This window comes from Mustela erminea, chromosome 7 (genome assembly GCF_009829155.1).
Source record: "Mustela erminea isolate mMusErm1 chromosome 7, mMusErm1.Pri, whole genome shotgun sequence".
Lineage (NCBI taxonomy): Eukaryota > Metazoa > Chordata > Mammalia > Carnivora > Mustelidae > Mustela > Mustela erminea.
Window position 1 is genome coordinate 60,727,701 of NC_045620.1, and position 25,621 is coordinate 60,753,321.

Here is a 25,621-nt window from a genome sequence, read left to right on the forward strand (position 1 = left end):
GCAGGGGGCACAGTAACAGCAGCCTCACCCCAGTTATGCTGGATCGAATCTCCAGCTCAGGAACCAGAGAGAGAACACAGAACTGTAGTGGTGAGGCCTGGGACTTGGACTTGGGACTTGGGGGCAGGGCACAGAGCAGTAGTAGCAACAGCACAGCTCCTGCATTGGAGAACCAATGCCCTAACTTAGGACATGGGAGGTGAGTCAGAGGGTAGTGCAGCAGCATTCCAGGGTCATGGCAGGCCGAAGCTGTGACTTGGGGTCCAGCAGCAGCAGCTCGGCCTGTGATGGCAGGTCAAGCTGTGACATGGGGACGAGGTGTAGAGCAGTGGCAGCTCTGCCCCAGTATCCGTGGGTCAGAACCCTGACTTGGACTGCTGCAAGAACACAACTGTGTGCTGGTGGGTCAAAGCCATGACTTAGGAGCCTGGGGGCAGCTCTCACCACAGGGGCTGCTCCAGCCCCAGGTAGGAGACCCTGTGTGACTCTGAGCAGCTCCGTCCACTAGACTCAGCATTGGTGAAGATTGTTGGGGTCCTCATTAGAAAAGGCTATAAATGTCCACTGCTGGAGGCCCCTGCTCTCCTTTGCCTGTGGGGTGCAGTGCCTCTGAAGGATCCCTCCTGGTGCTGAGCAACTCTGGACTGGGGGTCGGGATAGTGCAGGTAAAAATGATTCTCACACTTTTCCATGTGGACGTCCTTTGGTTTTGAGCTCTGCAAGGTTTTTTGTTGCTGCTTTTTTATAGTCTAGAGCTTTCCCAGAGCTGTTTTCATTGGTGTGTAGTTATTGCTTTGTTGCCTTTGTTGTTTTTGTGGGAGAGATGAGCATTGGGACCACCTATCCCAACAACTTGCCAGATACTTTGGGGGGAGTTTTTTAAAGGTTGATTGAGGAGTGAATCAGCCACGATGCCCTGAATTAAGAGACATTAAGTTCCGGGGCGTGATTGGGCCTCTTGAGGGTCTGTTTGCTAGACTCGAATTTGAAAAGGAAGTGAGGAGATCATTATTTTTCAATTAAACCGGTTATCTGGAACCTAGCAGGGACACGAAAGTTCTATTGAACACCTTTTCGAAAAGCCCAACATTGCATATTCTGAGAAGTGGCGTGTGTGTCTTGATTCCTATTCATAATGCCTGTAACCTCCAGCGGAGTAAGGAGTGTCCTGGCAAGGACTTCTGTTGTGTGCCTAGTATATCTGTGAGAGACAAGATTCCCAGAGATTTTTATCCTGACAAGGACAACCCTTAGGCAGTAGCAACAGGTGTGATATGGTCACTGAGTGGAGCATCTAGTGCTAAGATGACTGCCTAAACTTTAGCCAATTGTGCCTACACTTGGGGTCCCATCTTTTAGTTAGAGGGACATCCTGGCTAGGAAATAGAAAGTTGCTGGGTTCCTCTGAGTTCTCCATCATTTTTATAAAAGTGGGCAATGCCATTTATATGGTTTATGAACTTTCACTGCTGTTCGCTAAGTTAATCCTAAGGGCTCCTCAGGTAGACAAGGGTCTGGGGAGGGTGACCTCCTCCAGCCCAGTTGCATCTGGCAAGGGATTGAGGACAGGGGACAGCCCCCACCTGTAGGTGGCCTGTATCAGAGAGTCTGAGTTTGGCTCCATTCTAAATCAAGGAGGACTCACTCACTACTCATGTGGGCCTTGTGGGGTGCTACTTTCATGACCTGGGGGCATCTGGATCCAGAGATACAGCCCAATGTCTTTGAGAACCTCTGTTTGCAGGAGAATCTGGTATGTGGCCAGTCATTTTTTGTTTCAATGGAACATAGCCTGAGGCTGAAAGGGTCAGTTTCTTTCATCTAAAGCCTTTAGGCCACTTAACAGTCACATCAGGGTCCAGAGATGCCAGGTGACCGGAGAAGAGGTTGCCCAGATCTGTTGAGTGAGGGAGTCTCTGAGGGCAGTGCCTATTGATGTTAACTTGGTCAGATTTCAGAAGTTTTTTCCAAGGGAGTCCCATTTAAGGGGGCTGATTTGTAAGTAGCAGCATCAATGAGATTAAGCACAATTTGTAAATGAGGACTCCATGGTCATCAGAACCCAAAAAGTACTGAAAGATGTTAGGCCTGTATGTTTTTGGCGAGTATGTCAGATGACTCGCCTTGGAGCAAGGATAGGGTCCTTGTGATGCCATGCCTGTGCTCCTGGAGAGGATGAGTGGAGAAAACATCTTGCCTACAAAGTTGCTGTGGTACCCCACAGGGAGCCTGGAGAAGGTGGCTATGTCCCTCCAAGGTGAAGGTGAAGTGTGCTTGAGAGACCATTGCATTAGGCACTGAGCAGAGTGTACTAGCTGAACGTCTAAGAGCGAGATATTTACCAGTTACTGATTCAATAGAATTAGTAATTTTAAGAATATTGAATATTGGGTATCAGGGACCTAATGTATGGGACCACAGCAGTAGGATGGCAGTAATCCACCATGAAGGACCTTTATGTTCCCTGGGTTTAAGAACAGGCAAATTTGGGCTATAAAAGTGGAGAAGCAACTGTGATAATCACCCCTTTGTGAACTGGGTTTTGTAGAATAAATTTTAATTCTTGAAGAGCCTTATTACATTGGGCCAGGTAAACTATTTAAAGGGTGTGGGGGAAGATCATGGAGTCCCATTTTTATCAATCTAATTTGTAAGTGACAAAGACTTACATTAGTTTTAATTTATTATTCATTGTGTTAGAATGTCTATACAGGTGGTATTTTAGGGGAGTTGGTACTGTCACTACAGGAAATTGAGACAAAACTACAGTTATGGTGAGGCAGACCTATATTTTTTCTGTTTCCTATTCAGTTACTTTTTTTCAGATTATAAGAGCTATAGTGTCTAAACTTAGTAGAATCCTCAGGTGTAATTCCCCCTGCCGTATTGATTAAGTCTAAGAAGTTTTGTCATTGAGGCACTTTAGCAAAATGTTCAAGTTAATTTAGAACCTACATCTAAGGTTGTAGAGGCACAAAAACCAATGAGCACTTTTTAAATTTTCTGGCTATAGAAATCTTCTGGTATATAAATCTTATATTTGCTCCATACATAACTACGCTGCATAATTTGTTACATAAAATTTTGTTATATCATCTGCTGTTGCATCCAAGAGAGTGGTGCTGGCAGTATCCTGAGTTTGTGACCATGTAGATTTAAGGAGAAGGCACGTATCCTGTTGATAGGCAGCAGCACTTATGAGTGCCCAGATGTACTGGCCAGCACATTTGCCATCTTGGATGAGTTGAGAATCTTCCTCAGGTCCTAGGGGAAGCAGGAACAGACTACTTCTCTGCCCTTGTCCTTTTTCTTCTTCTCCTTCTTCTTCTTCTTCTTCTTTTTTTTTTTTTTTGAGATGGAATCTCCTTTGAACATTGAGCTACCAGTCTCCTTGGAAAGGGTTCTTTAAATTGCAAATCACAATGACAGAAATGTAAGTGACAACAACAAAGAGATCTACCCTTGAAGTAACTTTTTTTTTAGAGAGACAGAGAAAGAGCATGAGTGGGGGCGGAGGGAGAGAGAGAATCTTAAGCAGTCTCCACACCTAGTGACCCAATGTGGGGCTTGATCTCACAACCCCAAGATCATGACTTGAGCTGAAACCAAGAGTCAGATGCTTAACCAACTGAACCACCCAGGTGTCCCTTGAAGCAACTTGTTAACCAACTGAACCACCCAGGTGTCCCTTGAAGCAACTTGTTAAGGCTTATGGGGACTGTGGTTTCCATGAGGAGGGCACTCAGCCTCATGTCACCAATAGATTGCTATAGTGTACTGGGGACTAACACTTGGACTTTTGCCAGCGACATTTTCTAAAAGGGAGATAGTCTGGAAGAAGTTGGCATCAGTGTGATGGGATCAGTTGAGAAGGGAGGTAACAGTTGAGCAGCCCCGACTGACTTTGCCATTGCTGGCATAGACAATCGCTCACATCCCAGCATAGTCTGTTGTCCCTGGTTGGGAAAAGCCTCTGCCCTGGGTGTTGGGCAGTTATCCTAGTCCCTGAGGGGTCCTCAGTCCAGAAACAAGGCATATCAGGGCAGGGAATCATGTGGGAGCCATGAGTCCATTTATTTATTCCACAAGGTGCCAAGTAGAGAATGTGGGTTACCATCAGCTTAGGCCACAGCACTTCAGAGTGAATGAGGACCATGGACATGCACGCCATTGAGGTCCTCCTCCAAGTTAGGCTGGAACGCCATGTCAGCACATGGTAGCTGAGAGGGGACACATGTGCCAGCACCTAGCGGTATAGGCTACTTAGTGAGTCTGTTTAGTAGATCAGGAGCAGTAAAGAGGAGGTCCCTCTGTCAAAGCCAGTCACCCTTCTTGCTCTACCAGTTGCGATAAACTCTACCTACAGGATTTTAATTTATGGAGGTGACTGAGTGACAACATGGAAAAGCTAATGCCATGCCACAAAAGGCCACAGGGAGATGCCAGAGCCACTCAGGAGGCAGCAGTAGGAGTGCTGGGAAAGTATGGGGGAGAGGCTTTAGTGTTTTTGCAGGAAATGCCAAGCAGGGCAAAGGAACATCTTAGGATGGGCTAATTTGGGTAATGTCAGGGGCTCTTGGCTATAGACTGACTCTTGGCTGATTGACCTCCAGTGGTGTGGTGCTGATGCTGGGTGATCAGGACACGAGGACTTTTGCCTCCTGGCATGCAAAAACCAGATAGAGGAAGCAGCTGAGAGTGGGGGCTCTGGTTTGGTTGGTTTGCACTGTTTCTAAGACTTGGCCAGACCAGGAGGAGCAGTCTCTTCGTAGTCAGGGAGGCCCCAATGTTGCCAAAATGTCACAAATATTTCAAAAAATATGACTAAAGAAGCTCATTCTAGCATTCTGGCTATAGCCTCTGTAATAGAGTCATACTTTCCAACGAGTAAGTATCTCTCTGCAGAAGTTGGACCCTAGACCCATGAGCACAGGCCTCTGGGTGTGTGCAGAGCTCAGGAGCAGAACCGCTGTTGTCGTCCTGCAGCAGGGGAACAGCTCCCCAGAGCAGGGAGGCTCCTGGGCATCAGACAGCCCCTGGGTAGAGTGCAAACCTAGGTCTCAACGGAATCCACTGAGGGAGTCTAAGTCACGAGGCTGAGTTGGCAGATGTGGCCCTTAGGACAAAATGGCGTTTGCAACATGGATTGTCTCTAACCTTTTACTTTGAGGGATCATTTGAAATATCGCACTGGGGCCTTTGTCATTTACCATAGTCTTTTAACTTGAATGGTTTGGTCAAGTTTTGTATGTTAGCAGTTTGATCAGTGACCGGCTCATCTTAGCTCTCATACTACTCATCTCCTACCCCCCAACCCATACACAGTTTTCCACCGAATGCTAGAAAAAATAATTCTTAATAGGTTGGAAAGCTCTATTTGTATATTGTTCTTTGCTAGTAGAGGGTGGTGTCACTAACATCTTTTATAGCTGTGAAATTATTTTACCAGTTAAAAATTTGATGTGTATTTTTTCTTCTTAATTAGAAGAGCAGGTTTGAACCAATAAGTTGCTGTAGATAAACTTAAAAATTATGGCTTTTATCTGTTTAGAGATAGATAATGTGTTATCACATTCATGTAATGTAGATTATTCTTTGGGACTTTAATTTTTTAAACTTAAGTCAGGGTTAAAGATGTAGTAACAATATTTGGCATTTCCTGTTGCTTAAGTGAGGCCAGTCTTAAACGTTACGATATTTACTTCATGTATTCTTGTACTGTTGATTTTCATTCGTTGGAATTCTAGATCTAAGATGTGATATTTGGACTAAATAAAACTTACAGTGTTGTAAATGCTCTTTAATAAATAATTACACCCAAGTAATAGGGTACAGTGACTGGAAATTAGATCAATTCAATACATAGAATATTGTATTCATTTCCTATAGCTGCTTCAACCAATTACCACAAACTTGGTGGCTTAAAACAACAGAAATGTAATCTCTCACAGTTCTGAAGACTTGGAAGTCCCAAATGAAGAGGTCAGCATGGCCACACTTCCTCCGAAAACCCTAGAATCCTTCCCTGCCTCTTCTACCTTGTGGTGGTTGCCAGCTGTCCTTGGCTCATAGCAGCCTGACTACATGTCTCTGTCCCTGTCACCACATGGCCTTCTTCCCTGTGTGTGACCATGTCTCCCTCTTCCTATAAAAGGACACCCATCATTGGATTTAGGGCCCACCCTAATCCAACAGGATCTTAACTTGATTACCTCTGCAAAGACTGTTCCCAAAGAAGGTCACATGCACAGTTCGAGATGGATATGAATTTTGGAGGATCACTACTCAACCCAGTACAGATATGGAGCTATTCCAGGTTCATTCTGTATTAGAAAAATCAGGGAAGAGGCCTTCAGTGGCTTTGCCTTAAAAACAAAAATTACTTTTTAAGAATGGTCCTATCAAGGCATATAAGATTTTATCAGAACTGAGGCTTATACAGTGTTTTGGGGAATGAGTTGGGGGGGGTAGGACTTCATAAGAAAAAGAATATAGAAGTCCAAATACAGAAGTAGGCTATGAAAATATATATTAATGTGAAATTTAGAAGGAGTAAGTTAAAAATTTTAAAAGTGGCATACCACACTCATTGCTAAATACTGAAAACTATTTTTATTAATGGTCTGGAACCTTCAAGATACATTTTCTTCCCTTTTTTCCCCCTCTTTGGTTACATTTACTCTACATTTACTCTGATCACCTCTTCCTATGATAATTCTGTATTAGTTTCTCAAGAGAATGATATTTAAATTCTTCCTCTCTTGTGGTTGTTGAAAGAACTTTATGATTTAGAAGTTTCTTTTAGTTTCCACAAGTTGTTTGTTATGCCATTTAAATTATTAGGATTGCTGCCAAATTTGGGAAAACCTAAACTGATATTCTTTTATATATGAACTAGAAGATTCAGGCATTTGCCAAGGTATTTCATGAAGTGCCTAATCTTAAATTCTTTAGCACTGCCCCACATAATTTTCTGGAATGATGGAAATGTTTACTTGTATAGTCCAGTATAGTCACCACTAGCTTTACGTGGCTGTGGAGCACATAGGCTGTGGTTAGCGTGGCTAAGAAATGGAATTTTTTTATTTAATTCAGTTTTAACCTTGGCTTTTCATCCAGACATCTGCCTACTCCCAGGCCTTTCAGTCCCCTCTTTTGGGCCTCCCTCCACGCCTGGTGACTGTGTTAGCAAACTGGGGCCTGAGCCAGTGAATTTGGTAAAATTAACCAAGGATGTATGAAGAAAATTGTCCACCTCACCTACCTGATGTGTGCTCAGAATGACTATTTAATCAACATGTTTAAAAAAGAAAATGCATACCATTCTGGGGAAAAAGTTCCTTTTTATGCTCTTGAGACTTGAAAGATCTTTTCCCTTCTTTCAGCATAAAGTCAAATATGTCAGTCAGGATAGACTACATGATGCTGCAGGGACAACCAGCTCCCCAATCTCAATGTCTTCAAATGAAAAAAATCTATTTTTTTATTTATGTGATGTAGATTAGAGATGATATAAATGCTCCTTCCTATAGGGGCTAACACCTTGTACCCCTCAGGATCTTCTGATACCCCTTTTCCCTACTTACCCTCCTGGTCACTAAGCCTATAATAAGGTTAAATCACAGTAAAACTCACCCGGGGATATTCTTGAGTCTGATAAAGGGGTTGGGGAGAGTGCTATATCCCAAAGCAATAGAAAGACCTAGCCCATATGTACGAGCAGAAGGCAGGAGGCTTAATGGAATGGGATTCTGCTCCATCAAAGGGATTGGAATATATCCTGCTTAAAAGAAACCTGGTCAATTTGGGAGCAGTCTCCTAGGATTCGGGATTTATTTAACACATTAACAAGGAACCTAGGAGATGGGAGAGTGCCCAGTGAAAGGAGTCCCAGCAGCCCTAAAATCCAGCCCAGACCTATTGATAGGAAAGGGCATTAGAGAACCCAGCCCACTGATGGCAGTTAGGATTATGGACTTCCAAAGCAATAGAGGCCATGTGACAGCAAGGAACAGCCAGCAGCCAGGTGAACAGTTACCATTTGTGGTGGCGGTGGCCAACGTGTGGAGGGAGGGATACTGCTGACCCATAGACATGAAGATGGATATCAAAACAAGGTATTTCTAGGGCAAAATAGACGGACATCCAACAAGAGAGCTGCTCCGTCTATACTACCAAAAGAAATCAGAGGTGAAAGAGAGTTGCCCCAATACAGATTCACATTCCTTTGCCCAACTTTCATATCTAGTTTCAGGCCCAGAACCTGTTGAATGATGAAGATAACCAGCTCTCCACGAGGGGAGGGGACTGTAACACTATGGTAAGTTTCCCCAGGTCCTTCTCCAAGGACACTTTCAGACATTCATTCAGCTCACAGCACACCAGGGGAAGAGGAATACTTGACATTTCAAGGACTCTTGGACACAGGATCCCAGTCCATATTGTTACCCAGGCACAAGAAGCACCATTGTGGCCCTTGGAGTGAAGCAGATGAGGACCAAGTAGTAAATGCAATCCCGGTCAGGATCCAGGTCACCATGGGTCATTTGCTTCACAGACCCTCCCAGTGGCCATTTCTCTGGTGGCTGAGTGTATAAACAGATTAGACCTACTTTAGTGTCCTTGACCTGCAAGGTCAGAGCTATCTTATTGGGGAGGGCCAAGTGGAAGCCTTTGACACATTTCCCCCTCTCCCTCAGCCAAGATCGTAACTTAAAACAATATCCTGTCCCAGCAGGATAGCAGAAATGTATGCCACTGTTCAATATCAAAAGGGTGCAGAGACAGTGGTCCCATCATTTCTCCATTTAATGTACTAGACTAGCCCTGGAAAAATCCTGGAAGATCCTGGCAAATGAGAGCAGTCTCCGCTAAACTCAACCAAGTATTAGTCCTGACTGCTGTCTGCCATGCCCGATGTTCTGTCTTTGCTAGGACATGGTCACTGTGCTGAGGTATATGGTATACTGACACTGATTTAGCCAATGCATTTCCTATCAGAAAAGAGGCCCTTTGCATTCACATGAAACAAGTTATGCATACATCTGCAGTCTTGCCTCTGGACTAATGTTGACCTTCGGTCCTCTGTCGTAAGATAGTCTGAAGCACCCTGGGCCATCTAGGAGCTCTACAGAATATCACAGTATCCCCGGCATGACCAATCCGATCCCAGTCAAACTGGATGAGCAAGAATGGAAGGTCCAGGAAAAATATGCATTCCAGAAGTTCGGAGAGAAACCCCACAAAGACCCAGGGCTTAGTACAGCAGTGATGCTCAATAGGGGTTCAATAATGAGAGACATCCAGGACATCCTGTCCAAAGTACAGGACAAATTATTGCACCTCCCACTGTAAAGAAAACACAGTTGGGAGCCTTAGATTGAAAGTCTTAGATTTTGGAGACACCATGTTACATGTCTAACTCACATGCAAGGGGAGACATGAACTGCCGGCTCTGGGTGGTGCCCAGAGAGGACAGGGAAGGCCCCTGCAGGGATCCCTGACCTTGAGGCCAAGAACCAGGCAGTGTGTCACTGCTGGGCAAGGTGCTGGGCAGAATTTATAGCAGACCACAATAGGAGAATCACAGCACACATGCTCTTTTGGCCCCTGGAGAGCAAACCTGTACCTTTTCTAGCAGAAAACTAGACATTTTAAAACAAACAAACAAACAAACAAAGCCTCCTGACATGCGAGTGGGGCGAGTGGGCCCCGACAGAGACAGAACACTTGACCAGGGGGCATAAAGTGACCACACTGCCACACGTGCCTATGGTAAGCTGGGTTCTGACAGACCCAAGTTGTAAGGTTAGGTGGACTGGCAAGAATCCATTTGAAGATGGACATGGACATCTACGGTCACACACAAGCAAGAACAGAGGACACAGCAAGGGAAACAGCCAGTGGCCTTAATCTCTTCTTCAGCCCCCACCACCTGCACCAGCACAGCTTTTGCAGTTCCTACCTAGGTCTGTTGTGGGAATTCCGTATGACCAGGGGGAGGAGGAAGGAAAAGTCCAACCTTAGTTCATGGTCAGGTAGGCTTCATAGGGACGTGTAAGCCAAAAACAGGTGTAGCTGTCTCCAGCCTCGACCAAGGGTGGCCTTCAAAGAGTAAGGAGGGGAATACCTCTCAATGGGCAGAATTTGAGGCATCCATTTTGGTGGAAAAGAAATGTAGGCCCAAATTGGAATATATATGGACTCATGGGCAATGACAAGTGGCTTGTCTGGCTTCAAGACAGAAAGGGCGGGACGCCTGGGTGGCTCAGGTGGTTGGACGACTGCCTTCGGCTCAGGTCATGATCCTGGAGTCCCGGGATCGAGTCCCGCATCGGGCTCCCAGCTCCATGGGGAGTCTGCTTCTCCCTCTGACCTTCTCCTCGCTCACGTTCTCTCTCACTGTCTCTCTCTCAAATAAATAAATAAAATCTAAAAAAAAAAAAAAACTGTTTAAAAAAAAAAAAGAAAGGGCCAGTAAGAAACCCTGACAGAAATAGACACTCTGGGTGTTGATTTCCCTTTCCGAACAACAGAACAACCATTACGTGCTTAGGGAGTATGTGATACACAGCATGGGGTGGGGGGGTCACACATCACAGAATGCTCTAGAGACCTCTTCACAACAAAGAGGCAGGGGTGGGCCTGTGCCCATGGATTCCTAATCCACTGAGCCCCTGATGGCAACTTGTTATGGCCTGTTACAGGAAGAGTGCCCCTCAGAGGCACTGCTTGACACGAAAGGAACGCCATCCCCCGGGAGGCAGGATACACATGGGATCTAGCACCTTTGTGTGGGGCATGTTCCCAGTGGAAGAATGTACATGTCTGGGAACCAAGACCTGTTTCCCAGAACTCCCAGTGAGCCACCTGGTGCATCCCTACTTCCCATAGCCTTGTTTCAAGCTCTATAGTTTGAGGCGTCCTGGTTCCAAAGGCAGATTTCTTTCATTTTTTTTTTAAGATTTTATTTATTTATTTGACAGAGATCCCAAGTAGGCAGAGAGGCAGGCAGAGAGAGAGGATGAAAAGGCTCCTCTATGAGTAGAGAGCCCGATGTGGGGCTCGATCCCAGAACCCTGGAATCATGACCTGAGCTGAAGGCAGAGGCTTTAACCTACTGAGCCACCCGGGTTCCCCCCAAAGGCAGATTTCTGCCTGGGAACACCATCAGACTCAGTGGATTACAAGCTGCCATTTCATTGAGACACAACAAAGTGACCAGCAAGTAGGAAGAGAGTCCCCATCCTGATGGAGGGTAGCTGACTCCGATCAGAAGGAGACAAGGCTGTTACACCCTGAGGAAGAGAGGAATGCGCGTGAAACCTGGAGGATCCACAGGCAGTGCTCCTTGGAACTCCCTTGCTCAGTTTTGATGGAAAATGAGGAAGTGCCGCCACCCCAGCTGAAGAAGGGTGTGTAGACCAGGGGTGCAGTCTTCCAGGTCAGTAAAGGCCTGAGAACAGCAGAAGCGCTGGCTGAAGTAAGGGAGTGTGGAGTGGATAGGGCAGAAGGGAGATGCTGATCTTTGACTATGGCTTTGGGCCCAGCAACAGAGGCAGGAGTTGCAGAGCACCCTACCTGTCTTGTTTTCAGTTTACTCCAGGAGAAGAGGCCCACCGGAATCTGGGAGGAGCTGCTTTCCAAACAGAATATGGACAAATGTGTCTGAGGGGCACAAGGCATGAGCTGCCGTGAGACTGGGATGTGCTACCCAGCTCCCTTGCAGTGGAGGACCGGTCTCTCTAGTGACTGGGAGCATTGGCAGCACGTAGCCTTCAGCCCTCGGACCCTCTGGGAATTGTCTCCAGTGCAGAGAGTCCCCCAGGAGCTCACATCCCACGACTGACCAGTATGGGAGAACAAAGGCCTGACCCTCTCTGCCACACTTGGACATCTCTCAGGGATCATTCTGGCTCCAGAGCTGTCCGGGGGAGTCAGTCCAGGCTGCTATTGCCTTTGCTGGGGTTTGGCTTCTCCCTCTGCCCACTTCTGTCTGCTTCCTTTCCCTTCCATAGTGTTGATTCCAGGTACATTCCTTAATAAACAATCTGCACACCACACGCATCCAGAGTCCGTTTCCCAGAACCATGCCTGCCATGTCCCTCATATCACTCACATCAGGGGAAACACATGTGCTGCAGAATGTGTTAATGACAAAAGCCTGTGTCTGTGACCAAATCAGACATTCGGTGCCATTAGCGACCAGGAACAGAACAAGGGGGCAAGGCAAGGACTGGATGGGCGTCTCTTGGCCAAAAATATTTCCTCAAATCCCAGACTGAGCCATGGAGGAAAGCCTTACTTAGGTTCCCATGCTCCTGATGTCTCAGAGCCTACAAGCTCAGTGCCTGGCTAAGCACCCACAGGCTGACTATTGGGCGCCCATGGGGTAGGCAGAAGAGTGACCCCCTGAAGATGTCCTTGTCCTCATGTCAAGACCTGTGAAGATGTTTTACACGACAAAGGGACTTTGTGCGACTTGAATGAATTAAGGATTTGAGATGAGACTGTCCTGGATGATCTGAGTGGGCCCAATATAATCACAAGGGTCCTTAAAAGTGTAAGAGGGGGACAGGAAAGTCAGAGGAGGAGAAGGGGTAACAGAGCAGAGGCCAGAGGAGGAGAAGGAATGAGAGAAGCAGAGGCAGAGTCATGCAGTTGCTGGCTTTGAGAACGGAGAACGGCAGCCTAGAGAACCTGGCCAGGGAGAAGCTGGAGATACTGGAAAGATGGGTTTTCCCCTTGATGCTCCAGAAGGAAGGCAGCCTGAGGGCACCTGGATTTGGGCCCAGTGAGACCCATGTCGGACTTTTGACCCCCAGAACCGAAAGATAAGGAATTTTTGGCCATTTGTGCCAGCAACAGCAGGACACTCCAGAATGGCTGTTTCTCCAGGACCTGGTGCACCCCCTTTGCCACCCTCTGGGCAGGAAGGGTGAGACTGCTCTGTCAAAAGAAAAAGAGACTTCTTACCCCTTGACTCTTCACCTAAGATTGCTTTGAGATACACAGCCTGGCACTGTCAGCGCTCTACATTCAAGTGAAACCTGGGAAGCTGGCTTTGGAAAAAGAAAGTGATGGGCCATTGTTTCAGAAAGAAGGGGGAGAAAAGAAACGGAGGGGCTTGGACAGGAAACAGAAGCAGGCAGCTGATTTCTTCCTCTAGCAGCCACAAAGTGGCTGGCTCCCCCAGACAGAGCCGTAGGTCAGCATCAAGTGCAGGGGCTTCCCAGGGACAGGTGCCACCACGAGGAAGCCACACAGGAGAGCAGGTCCATGCTATGGTTCAGGGTCCCTCTCCCTTTGCTTCTTCGCCACCTCAGGACCCTTTCAGAAATGCATTTTTGAGAAAAGGGCTTATTTCCAGTAAAAACCTGAGGAGCAGAGCCTAGCACATAGCACAAACAACCCTGGAGATAAACAGCAGATCCTTAGAAGCTCAGCATACCACTGAGGGCACCAGAGTCCAACCCATGTGGCTGGAGCTTGGGCTTGCAGCTGGAGGGAGCGAGCAGGTCCTTAGGTTGGGGGATACCAGGTTTGTACCCAAAGCTGGTTCTATGGTGCTTTTTTCTGGCCACCCACCTCTGGACAAGGCAGGACCCTGCTCCCTCTGGAGCTGCTATTTACAGGAGAACAGGCCCTGGGAGGCCCTGACACCCTCCCTAGGTCCCTGTCGTAATTAAAATCAACACATGAATAAAGCTACATACAAGCAAAATGTAGCACCAAATAAGTTACGATTCTGGACTATTCTTCAGCATCTGGCCCTTTGAGCCATTCCTGTGCATGGTTGTGAGGGGAGAGCTGCAGAGACCATAGGAGATGAGCTAGCAAAGCACATTCCGAAGCCTCAGCTCGACTCAGGGCAGGGTGCATCAGCAAACCCAAGAGGAAAAGAAGCTCAGGGACATCTCCTCAGTGTCCACCGCAGCCGAGTGACTAAGCCACGTTCAGTGGTGTCAAGGCCCCCATGTCCAGCTAGTGAGAGGGGGGCCTTAGGCTGGGCAGAAAGAGAGCCTGCCAGCCCAATGCTCTGCTGAAACCACTTGAGGGTCCTCAGTGTCCCACTCCTGGAAATTGCCACACCCAGATCGGTGGGAAGAGAAGGATCCTAAGCCCCTGTGTAACCAAAAGTGCCCCTCCTTGAGCTCCACTGGATCTGGGGGCACTTTAGTCTATGGACACGTGGAGCCATTGTCAGTGATCACAATGGGTCTGGGGTCATTAGTATGTTGTATTGTCAGTTTAGTGGGTTGTGATCATCATTTCCAAGCAATGACCTAGAACAGAAGAGAATAGAAAACTGCAGAATGTGTTACATACAGAATATGTTCAGCTACAGTCCTGAGCAACTATGGTATGGCATGGATTGTAATGTGAAATGTATTTTTTTAAAGATTTATTTATTTTAGAGCATGAATGGGGGACAGAGGGGAAGAGGGAGAGAATCCCAAGCCCACTCCCCACTGAGTAGGAAGCCCGATGTGCGGCTCAGTCTCACACCCATGTGATCATGACCTGAGCAGAAACCTCAACCGACTGAGCCCACCCAGGTGTCCCCCCACATATTTCACCAGACTCACAACTTGTCCTGCTGGATACTCGGGTCAGATTTCCGTTCTTGGAACCCACTTTTCTTCTTCCTCCCAGTCGTGAAATGGGGGCTCTGACCGCAGCATCATGAATGCTGGGCTCTACTTCTAGAGAATAAGACAGCGGCCCCAAGAGCCCAACTGGCCAGGAAGGAGCAGCATCCCTCACCCCTCCATACTCAAGGAGAGTGAGGGTCCTGGTCCCCCATAGGCCATTGTGCCCTACCATGGCACTGTAGACACACTCTGTGGCACAGAAGAGCAGTTACCACTGCCTGGCAAGCAACCGAGCTACCTGCCACTGAGTCAGAACTAGCAGCCCCACAGGCCTGCAAAGGGCCAGATTCATGTATTGGCCCAGGTCCCAGACAGGGAGCATGAGGTACCCTCAAACCCATGTTCAAGACTGCACAGGTTGGTCCTGCCCCAGAGCTCACTGCACCTGGTGGATTGTCTTCCACTGTCACTGGACCTGGGAATCAGCATAAACCTGGAGGATGGTGGGGACGGGGGCGCGGGGGTGGGGTGCACAGGGGGGCTGTGGAGGCAGGGAATGGCCTGAGGCGTCTGTGCCCCCATCTGTGAGCTAACACAATTCCTATCCCAAGGATGCTCCTGGAAAAGCGGAGTGAACCTCCCTTTTCAGAGGCACACCCTGTGGTCTGACAAAGTGCTGTTCATTGCCTGGGAGGACATCCACAGAGCCACAGAGCACTGCTCCATGAGAAAGAGGGTGGCGGACTCTTAGATGGCGCAGCCACCTTCTGCAGGGTGTGAGGAGGGCCTAGGGAATGGATCCGTGGTGTGCTGGCTGCTGCTTCCAGCAGGAGGAGGAGAACTGGGTTAGGATTAGCTTAGAGTAGTGTGCCCTCGCAAGCAACAGCAATTCTGCGTTTGGGTGTCCCTTGGAGAAGAGGAACAAAGTGGGTCTGGGATGTCAGAGGTTCGATGGCATTTTCCTGTTGCAGCCTGACCTTTGGAAGAAATGCTGTTTCCCAGGAACCCTGCTGCTGGCTCTCTGAGTCTGTCCTCGCAGCCTGGCTAACATCAAGGCTGCTTTTATCTTAGCTGGCTTTACAATTTCAGTTCTGACAGATTGTTACTCTCTCCCTGGGGATGGTATTCAGAAATACATTGAACAAGTATTCACACTAAGCACAACTCCCTAGAGCACAGGCGTGTTCTTGTACCTATAACGGACCTCTCAAAACAAGGTTGGTCTTTTTAACTTGGTTACATACAGCAAATGCTTATGTGAGATATAAATCCATACATGGGAGAATGAGTTACATGTGTTAAACAACATTTGGAGGATTTTTATGTGCGAAGGGCTTCATATATATTAACTCATTTATTCCAACTCTATGAAAACCTCATGCGGTGATCTACTGTATCCCCATTCTGCGGATAAGGAAACTGAGGCTTTGAGAGACTAAGGCATTTGCACAAGGTCACAGTAAGCGTGCAGTTGGGGCCTGAAGACAGACAAGACAGATCTAACTCCAAAACCTTGGGCTGAGCTCAAGAATACTTCTACTCCCTTAGCAACCTGTCAGCTTCAATTGTCTGTTGTATTTCTCTTCACATGCTCTGGGCTCCTCAAAGGCAAGGACCTTGTCTTAATTCATTTCCCCACAATCTTGCACAGAGCTTAGCTTAAGGCTTTCATAGATATTTGATGAATCAATGAATAAAAGAAGAAAGGGAGGGACAGAGAGAAGGGAGGCAGAGAACAGAAGGGAGGAAAGGAGAGAGGGAATAAGGGAGGAAATACCCAGTTTTGAAGAGCCCTTCAGAGGGACAAGAGATGACTTGCGCCATCTGCTGGACACACTGCATACTGCAAAGGCTTGAGTGCATTTGCCCGCCGGCGTTCCCGTCAGGACGGCCTTCTGCCTGCACCTGATGGTTTTTCAAAGAATTTCACCAAAATAATAAAGGTCTTGAGTGAGATCCCATGACAAATGGCTTTAGTAGAACAAAGCACAAACGCCATTGCCCAGGCAATTGATCGTGGAGCGGAGTGCTTGGAGAGGCCCGTGTGTCAGCGTTTCTCTTCATTATCAGAAATGCAGGGCAGTGTCCGACTTTCCCTTATAGGAGAGATGAGTGGGAAAATTCTGGTTGTAAATGTAACTCCATTTTCCTGCTGATCTATACTGTGCTGTGTTGGCATTTCCATTTGATCATCACTTTGGCAATATGTCACACAGTCTCATTTTATGTTTATCTGTCCTAGGGCGATTTTGCCAACTAGCTAATACTTTAAAATATTTTATACTCAAAAATCCTGGAGACCTCCAGTTAAAGGAACCCTAGAAGGAGTTCTATTCCAAAACCTTTTTTTTTTTTTTTTTTTTTTTTTTTTTACAAGCAAAGGATGGGTCTATTTTATACATTTAAATAACTTCTTACAATTCTGGACTGAAGTGTCCAAACAGTAAAAGATGACAGGCTCTGAAGGAATGTCAACCTGAAATAGCCGAGAGTCATGTGGAAGGTTTCACGGTGTTACAAGGTCAGCAGAAGAGGAAGTGGAGGAAGAGTCTGGATGAAATGCACCTGGGCGAGCTTGTTCATTTAGACCAGGCTGTTGGATTTCATGCTCTGTCCTTTACAACAGTGGTGGCGGCAGCAGCAGAAACACCCTACTCAAAAAAAAAGAGTGTTTTAGTGTGGTTTCTCACTGCTTCAATGAGGGATCAGTGATGACTGCCACGGATAAATCAGTGATAAATGTCCAGGGAGCAGCTGTGGAATGGAGCCCTTCTGGCAAAATTCACGGTGGAGTCCTACGGTTCTGCCCCTGCGCCTGGTGCTGTAATGTTAAGACTGTTACCGAAAGCCAAACTCAGCTGCTCTCTGCTCAAAAACCAGTACTTGAAAGACAAGCATTGGTTGGAGAGGAAAATTGCTTTCTACAGGAGGCCAGCAACCTGGGGAGACCGCAGACTGATGTCCAAAGACCATGTCCCGGGCTCTGGGTTAAGGAGCGGGGTTTTTTAAAAGGGAAAAATCAGGGTAGGAGATGAAATATGTATTAATGAGAAGGGCAGGAAAACTTAGGACTGCTCATGAGGAAAGATGGAGTGCACACATTGAGCAAACATACAGGCAACATGCATGTCATGTTCACTTTTGGTGGAGATTTAAAATCAGAACGAGGTGGAATTCAGCTCTTGACGTCAAGAGGGGTTATTGGCATGCTCTGAAAACCAGTATAAACTGGGTGGGTCTTGGGATCCTTATCTTGGATAAGAAATAGGAAGCCTTGCTTGTTCCCAGGCTGGAACCCTATCAGCTGACCTCTCCCTCTTTCTTTCTCAGAAATGTGCCCCGCTTACAAAACTACAGTTCCAAACCTCTTTTTTGCACATAGGGCTGACCAATAAGAAATAAGGGAAGTTATTAGAAAATAGGAAAAGCTATTCGTTGATTTATTGACTTATTGATTTTTATGTTCAGTTAGCCACTGTATAATACATCATTAATTTTGATGTAATGTTCAATGATTCATTAGTTACCTATAACATCCAGTGAGGAAAAGCTATTTCGAAGGAAGTTTTCACCTCTGGCAATTGAGGTTTTACTCTTGCTCTTTCTTTTTTCTTCATGGAACTCAAAACCAATGGGTGAGTCTCTAGCAGCCATATTGTGACCATGCTGTAACCCTGTAGATAGAATTTATTCTTCAGGATGATGAAGCAGAGGGCAGAGGAGCTGGGGTCTCAGATGACACAGCGGAGCCACCATAGCAGTCCTGGGCTCCTACCTCTGAAGGACTGCAGTTAACATGGAGTCAGACAAGCTGGGTTTGAAGGACCAGCTGAAAGGGTTATTTGCTTTGCACAGGATAGAAATCAAATGTGAATTGGAGAAAGTGAAAACAGAGTTTATTGAATAGTGATAGAATGTATCAGACACAATGTCTGGGAGACTCGGAAAGGAAAGGAGAAGGAGTCTCCCGGTCACGTGGGTTTAGGGGTTTATATGAAAGGATATGTGTTCCTTCAGGAACCCAGTGTAGGGTCCAATCAAAGGCAAGTGACAAGTGAATGATAGGTGTTATTTCATAAATCACCAACGGCAGGGGTTATAGATGTCAGCATCAGCCAAGTTTTGCTCAAGGCTAATGTCCTGGAACATGTTTGGAATCTGGCTCTTCTTACATGTTATCAGGTGCCTGAGGGCCTAGGACAAAACTCAGAGAATGATGAACTTTCTTGCTTTCCCCTTGAAGTGGGATCATGGCTTCCTTGGTTTATTCAGATGCAATATAGGGAACATGAACAAATAGGGCCTAGCAGAAAACAGCAGAGAAGGAGCCTTTCTAAAAATGGAGTCTCTTTTAGTTTCCTCATCTCAATATGAGAGAAAACAACCCCTACCTTCTTTAAGGCACTTTGACGACTGTATGCAAATCCTTGCTGGGAGGCTTTAAGGAGAGACTTCCTAACACTTATGGCCCTTACTTTTATTTATAAAATAAAGGGGTGTCTTAGATCACCCTCATGGGCCATCCCAACTCTTGCTTGACAGGCCCCCATTTCCACTTTCTGAGTCTGGAAGTTCCAGATGCTTCAGCCTGGTCTGGGGTGGGGGCGGTGGCCTTGTGGAGGAAAGAGCCAGGGGGAGGGGTTCATAGAGGACAGAAATGGACCTGGAGGATAGGCGTCCACAGCATCACGGTGTTGCTGTACTTCCAGTGCTGCCTTAAGGGGACGCCCTCAGCCTACTGCCTGAGCTCAGGGGTTCCCGTGGTTAGCATGCTGGAATGCTATTTGTTCTCGAAAGTTCAGCCTGTCTCTTCTCAGTCAGAGCTACTTGTTTTGCCTGCCTCCTTGGTGGAATGAAAGCAAAACTTCTGGCCAAGGACATCAATCTTAGATTTTTTAAAACAATGAATTATCAGCCAGTGGCTGCACTGGGAAATGGCCACATGGGGTCACTGCACACTCAGGAATCAAGGGACACCAGCTTGGGGGGGCGGGGGGGCGGGGGCTGTCAGGCAGGGCTGGATTTGAGAAAGAAGCAGCCATGGAAGGGATGAAGATGTTCCTTTTCTGCAAAGCTGAGCTGACCAGGACACAGCTGAGCCCCTCCCTAAAGTCAGGGGGCAAGTGTCTTAGTGTAGAAAACAGGCTTCTGGAATACACTGTTTTATTATTTTCATTGTTATAGGATTTTGGAATTCCTTTGTGATCTTTTTTTGGCTCACAATTGATAAAAGCTATCAGTCTTTTCTCTAAAAAGGTCGAATACTCACTACAATAAATCAAGGCCAAAGCCCTTGACTCCAAGAGTCCTGACGTGAGTGAGTGTCTGGCTTTGTCTGCTGTGTGGTTGGTTTTGGTGAAAATGATTGCTATGCCACCCCAGTTATGGATTTGAATCTCACACTGGCTGGGTGACCTCGTCTGAGACCTTCCACTTCTTGGAACCTTTATTTTCTCATTTACAATGTGGGAAATCTTTTATCTACTTTGGTTTGGAGTTAATGTGCAGAGAGCACCTGTCGGTCCTAGGCTCACGGTGAGCAATCAACATGACCACCTTGCTCCTAAGGTAGGGAGCCCAGGAAGAACACAGGTCTGGGGGAGAGGATGGCGGACTTGGACATGAGTCTGGATATGTTCGCAGTGTCCTGGGAGGCACAGGTTGGGGAGCAGCAGACAGAAAGCTCAGGATACTGGGACGACTTTAGGGTGGTCCAGACACCTCTGTTGATGTCATTAATGTTAGAGAAACACTGGTACAAAGGAAGTGTGGGGCCCAGTGCCCGTGCTCTGGCCATCCTTCTGCTGGCAGAGGTGCTTCTAGGGCCATTCTCATTAGTGGTTCTTCTGTGTCTGGCATCCCAGCCCCCAGCCTTCCCCTGCCCTCATCAGACTCCAAGCATTGCTCTTTGTCTCTTAGCTCCATGCTCGGGCCCCTGGCGGTGGATAGGGAAGGGCTACCCAGGCACACTTATTTCTACTGGTCCCATAAAGTGAGTAATGAAGTTCTCTCTCGGATTTCCACTTGCAACAATGCATGTTTCCTTAAGAATCCTAAAAAGCAGGGGCGCCTGAGTGGCTCAGTCGTTTAAGTATCTGCCTTCCACTCAGGTCAGAATCCCAGGATCCTGGGATAGAGTCCCTCATCAGGTTCCTTGCTCAGTGGGAAGTCTGCTTCTCCTTCTGCCCCTCCTCCTGATTGTGCTGCTCTCTCTCTCTCTCTCTCTGACAAATAAATAAATAAAATCTTTTAAAAAAGAAAAAAGTAGGAGCCCACAGGGCTAGATGTGGATGCTGGGATGTTTCGTGGCCTTCTGACACATTTTCAGTGGCTAAAGGTAACGGTCTTTATTGGTTGCACAAGTGATGATAGCAGTAATGATAGCAGGACAACAAAAACAGCCATGGTGTCTGACATTTGTAGATACTTTCTGGGTGCCAAGCCACCGTTCTGTACCAACTTACTGGCCACGAGCCACAAGGTTCTCAGAACTGTTATCCCATTTTACCCAGGAGAGCAGGGAGGCTTGGAGAAGCGACCTGGCCCTCATTCACACATCTGGTAAGTGGGGGAGCAGCCTTTGCAGCCCAGCTCAAGTGACCCCTACCCCACACTGACCCCCCCATCCCAGCGCTCTGCCCACGGGGCTGCATGGAGATCTCTGAGGGGACAGTGATTGTAGGACAACTTACCAGGACTGATCAGGTCTACACCTCTTAAGTTATCCAGATACTCCTGTCAACTGAACATCCTCCCCATCCTCATCCTCCCCCAACTGAACATTCTCAGATCGAGAAAGACTTTGTGGGTTCTGGATTCCCATGTCTTTTGGGAGGCAGCAAAGATGGCGAATCAAAGCACAGACACGACTGTTACACTTGGGAGGCACACTCGGGTCAGCTTCTCCCTGCACTCAGGTTCCCCCTGTAAAATAGGGATGAGAACAGCGCCTGCTTTTCTAGGCGGGGAGCATCCGTGAAGCATTCAGTACAGAACCAGGCATCTAGTTGTTACTATGGGCAACCAGCCAACCAGACTATCAGTCCTTCCTGAGCAGCCTGGTGCCAGATAAAAACTTGGTTCTCATCAGACCCCAGGGGTCCTTGTCATTGAGCAGAAGAGAGGAAAGAGCCTCCTCCATTCCCTGAGCTCATTGTCCCGTGTCAATGTTGCCGACCACCAGCAATCCTGAGAGCAGAGCCCTTCCAGAGCCCCTGCTCTTGTCTATAGACAGCCACCATTCTGGCTTCATATCTTGGGAGCTCGGGGCAGGGAAGCCAGGATAAAGGGGTAGGGCAGCAATGGCCTGACTCGAAGAACCAAAGGTGGGGGTGAGTTGAGCGCACTTTTTCTGTGCCGGGTGGGCCCTGATGCCCATGGCTTTACTCCAGGCCTTGGGGAGACCTACCCGTCCCTTGTGGGCATTTTCTAGGTGTCAGGTGTTTCTCTTTATTTGCTCGCTTGCTCTTCCAACTGCATGTGTCTTCCATTTATAGCTTTATTGTATCCACCAAGCCATCCAGGGAGAGAGTTCGTGAAACTCAGTGATGTCTGGAGTCTTCAAAGGATTTGCAGCCTCTGGTGTGGAATCCCAGCCACAGCTGCGACCTGGTAGCCCTGCAGGGGACGTCCAACTGCTCCTCAGCATCTAGCCTTGTCCTTTTGCAAAATCTGATCCCAAATTCCTCATCTCATCACCTGCTTTTCAAGCTTGGGTACCGCACTAGGGTTTCATACCAGTCCCTGACTTGGGCGGTTCACTTTTCAATTCATCGGGGTAGCTTGCAGAGCATCCCGGCGAAGCCAGATGAGTCCCTGCATTTTGATCACGGCTGTGATCACTATGAACACACCTGCTGGGGTGTGGCCATGTGGAGCAGGGCCCTGGCCCTCCACTGGCAGGACTGACAGAAGCCAGGCAGACACGCACACAGGGACGGGTGGGACTCACCAGGGACGGGGGCTGGTGACCATCTCAGGTGTTCTAGATGGGATGTTCTAGATGTTCTAGATGTTCTTTGATGGGAGTTTACAAGTAGAATATTCCTCAACACAACTGAACGTATGTCTACTCAGATAAATGATACAGCAGTTCATGCAAACCATGGTTCTAGAAACAAAGTGAAAAACATGTCCCAGCACTACCAAGTGTTCTGGTGACTTTTCCAAACACCAGGAGGGGGTTTAGTGCAGAATGAATAAACAAGAAAAAATAGGTACAATGATATATGCATGGAAAAGAGTAATAAGAGAGATAAAGAAAAATATTATAAATAAAACATAATAAATATTAAATAATACATATAATTATATTAGTTATATATATCTATATGTAAATATACACACACTTTATCTCTTTCTCTCTCTTTTTTTTTTTTTTTAGAGAGAAAGAACAAGAGCCTGAGTGGGAAGAGTGATGGAGGGTGAGGGAGAGAGAATCTAAAGCAGGCCCCTGCTGAGCACAGAGACCGACGAGGGGTTCAATCACAGGACCCCAAGATCATAACCTGAGCCCAAAAGACTGCATCACCCAGGCGCCGCCCCCCTCCCTTTCAAAGGAAAGCTAGCCCTATTATTCTACTTTAGGAAATCCTTACTACTCTTCGGTGCTGAAAATGTCCTTTCTCTCATGAAGTATCACTGAAAATTTATGGTAGTTTTCTTTCCTTTTTTTTTTTTAAGATTTTATTTATTTATTTGACAGACAGAGATCACAAGTAGGCAGAGAGAGAGGAGGAAGCAGGCTCCCAGCTGAGCAGAGAGCCCGATGCTGGGCTTATGGGATCATGACCTGAGCCGAAGGCAGAGGCTTTAACCCACTGCGCTACCCAGGCACCCCCGATGGTAGTTTTCTAACATCCTCGCTCGGTGAAATCAAAAAGTTAGCAATCTTAGGACTATCTCCCCAGATATTTCTGAAATTTGACTCTTCCGTTAAATCTAAATCTGGGTACTTGTCCCAGGGCCCCTTCCTCCTTCCAATTTCCTCCCACAGCCCCCACACCCACTGCCCAGGGCCTGCCCTGCTAGCACTCCAGCTACAGTGAGGGGTCTGCCAGACCCCAGAGAAGTACCTGTCTGGAACTAGGTGCTAAGGAACATGTGTACACCACCACCCACACACCCCCAACCCTGCGGAGCTCCACAGCCTGTGGGACTACCTGAAGATCTTGCCTATCATTCTCCCCATCCTCCTCCAGATGGAGCTCAGTGCAGTGAATGGGCAGATGAATGGTTTTCAGTATTCTCTGCATACAATCCAGCCCCAAGCATGCATTTCACATCTGCCTCATGGCCCTTGCCACCTCCTCATAAAATGAGTGCAAGCTGCTAGGCGAGGTTCCGAAGCCAGGCCCATGCATTGCTGAGGGGGCTCCTGTCCAGGTCACTCTTTGCTCCCTAGGAGTGCTTCGCACAGTGTCTTGGGCTAGAATCAACTGTGCCTGACCTCCAGAGCTCCGACTAGAAGACATAAATGCCAAGTTTCAACAGCCATTCTGGGAATAAAGGCACTGATTTTCTTGTAGTCACCCACGCTGGAGTGGAGGACTCGGGTTTGTCCTGGTCCCCTCTGAATCTGTCTTTTTCAGATCCAAACCCCAGAGTGGTGTTTCAACACAATGTTGGTGGGTGCCTACAGTCAGAAACACCCCAATGCCAGAGAAAGGCCAAGGCAGGAAGCAAGAAAGAGGGGGTTGGCTCCACATCTGCACGGAAGCCATCCCATTTGCCCACCCTGTTTCCTGGACCACACTGTCACGTGGGTGGAAGGACAGCTGAGAAGGAAGTACCAGCTCCTCTCCTCTGCAGGGAAAACTGGCCCTGGGCCCCTGAGAGCACAATGAGCATGGAACCAAGAGTAAAAGTTGGGAAGGGAGCAGGGTGCCCACCGGTGCATGGCGCCAGGCAGATGTTAAATTCTCACCAGTCAAATGATGGGGGCCCCCTCCCTGGTGCGAGAGAGGATGGGAGATTCCTTCCTCTTGAGCCACGAGAAAGGAGAGAAGCCCCCACCCCCTATCCTGTGTGCAGTAGGTGCTCAGTAAATACATATTGGACCCATGACAGTTCACCTACACAAGACCCCTGGGGTCTGGATCACTCCTTCAGTTTTTCCTGCAGTCCTGGTTACTGAGGACTCTGCTTCCTCCTGCCATGAAAAGGTGCCTATTTTTAGCTTCAGTTCTCCCACACAGCCGCACTATTGAATCACTTCAGACACTCAGCTAGGAGGAGTTCAATTAGAGAGCGGGGTGGGGGAGGGGGGTAAGCCAAGTTCAGCCTCCTGGACATAAAGGCAGGGTTGGGAAGAACCTGGGACTCAGGAGGTGCAGGAGCGTAGGGAATGCCTGTGCCTTGCTGAGGAAGTGGTTCTAGGCCTCCTGGGTAACTGACCCACACCTGTGTACCTAATCCAGGAAAAAGCAGGTTTGGGACACAGTTTTGCAATCTGATGAAAATCTGCCTTCAAAAGGCCCTGGACCCAAAAGTTAAAATGCAATGAATGAAGCTGCAAAGCCACAGGAAGTAATCGTGAGTTTAATCAGAATCTCCCCCCCAGCCACACTATAAAACTAACAATGGTGGCACCCAGGACGCGGGGGATGGTCCTGAGCACTTTACATGTGTGGCCTGTAGGTGGATAGGATCACAGTCCCCGCTGTACTGAAGGGGACGTGGGCACAGTGAGGCCACATGACCTGCTCAGGATTGTGCAGCAGGCAGTTCTGTAGCTAAGAATTTGAGCCCATACAGTAGGCTCTTCCTTTTCTTTTCTCTTCCCTGGCACTAGCCTGTGAGGTGCTGTGAGGGTTCATTCTACGTGTCAAATTGGCTGGGCCCTGGTGCCCAGATATTTGGCCAAACATTATTTTGGGTGAGTCAATGAGTGTTTTGGATGAGATTAGCATTTGAATTGGTAGACTTTGAGTCTACCTCCATAATGTGGGTGGGCCTCAACCAGTCAGTTGCAGGCCTGAATAGAAGGAAAGACTGAACCTCCAAGGAAAAGGAATCCTTCAGATGGT

The 25,621-nt window shown here is 47.6% G+C and overlaps 1 long non-coding RNA gene across 1 annotated transcript; it reads left to right on the plus strand.

Annotated features, from left to right (window-relative positions):
• Positions 1-3,667: 3,667 nt before the first annotated feature.
• LOC116595450 lies at positions 3,668-24,909 on the plus strand. The gene is made up of 4 exons (XR_004287685.1): positions 3,668-3,952; positions 16,361-16,374; positions 21,324-21,331; positions 24,896-24,909. It is a non-coding gene; the product is annotated as an uncharacterized LOC116595450 (long non-coding RNA).
• The last annotated feature ends 712 nt before the right edge of the window (positions 24,910-25,621 follow it).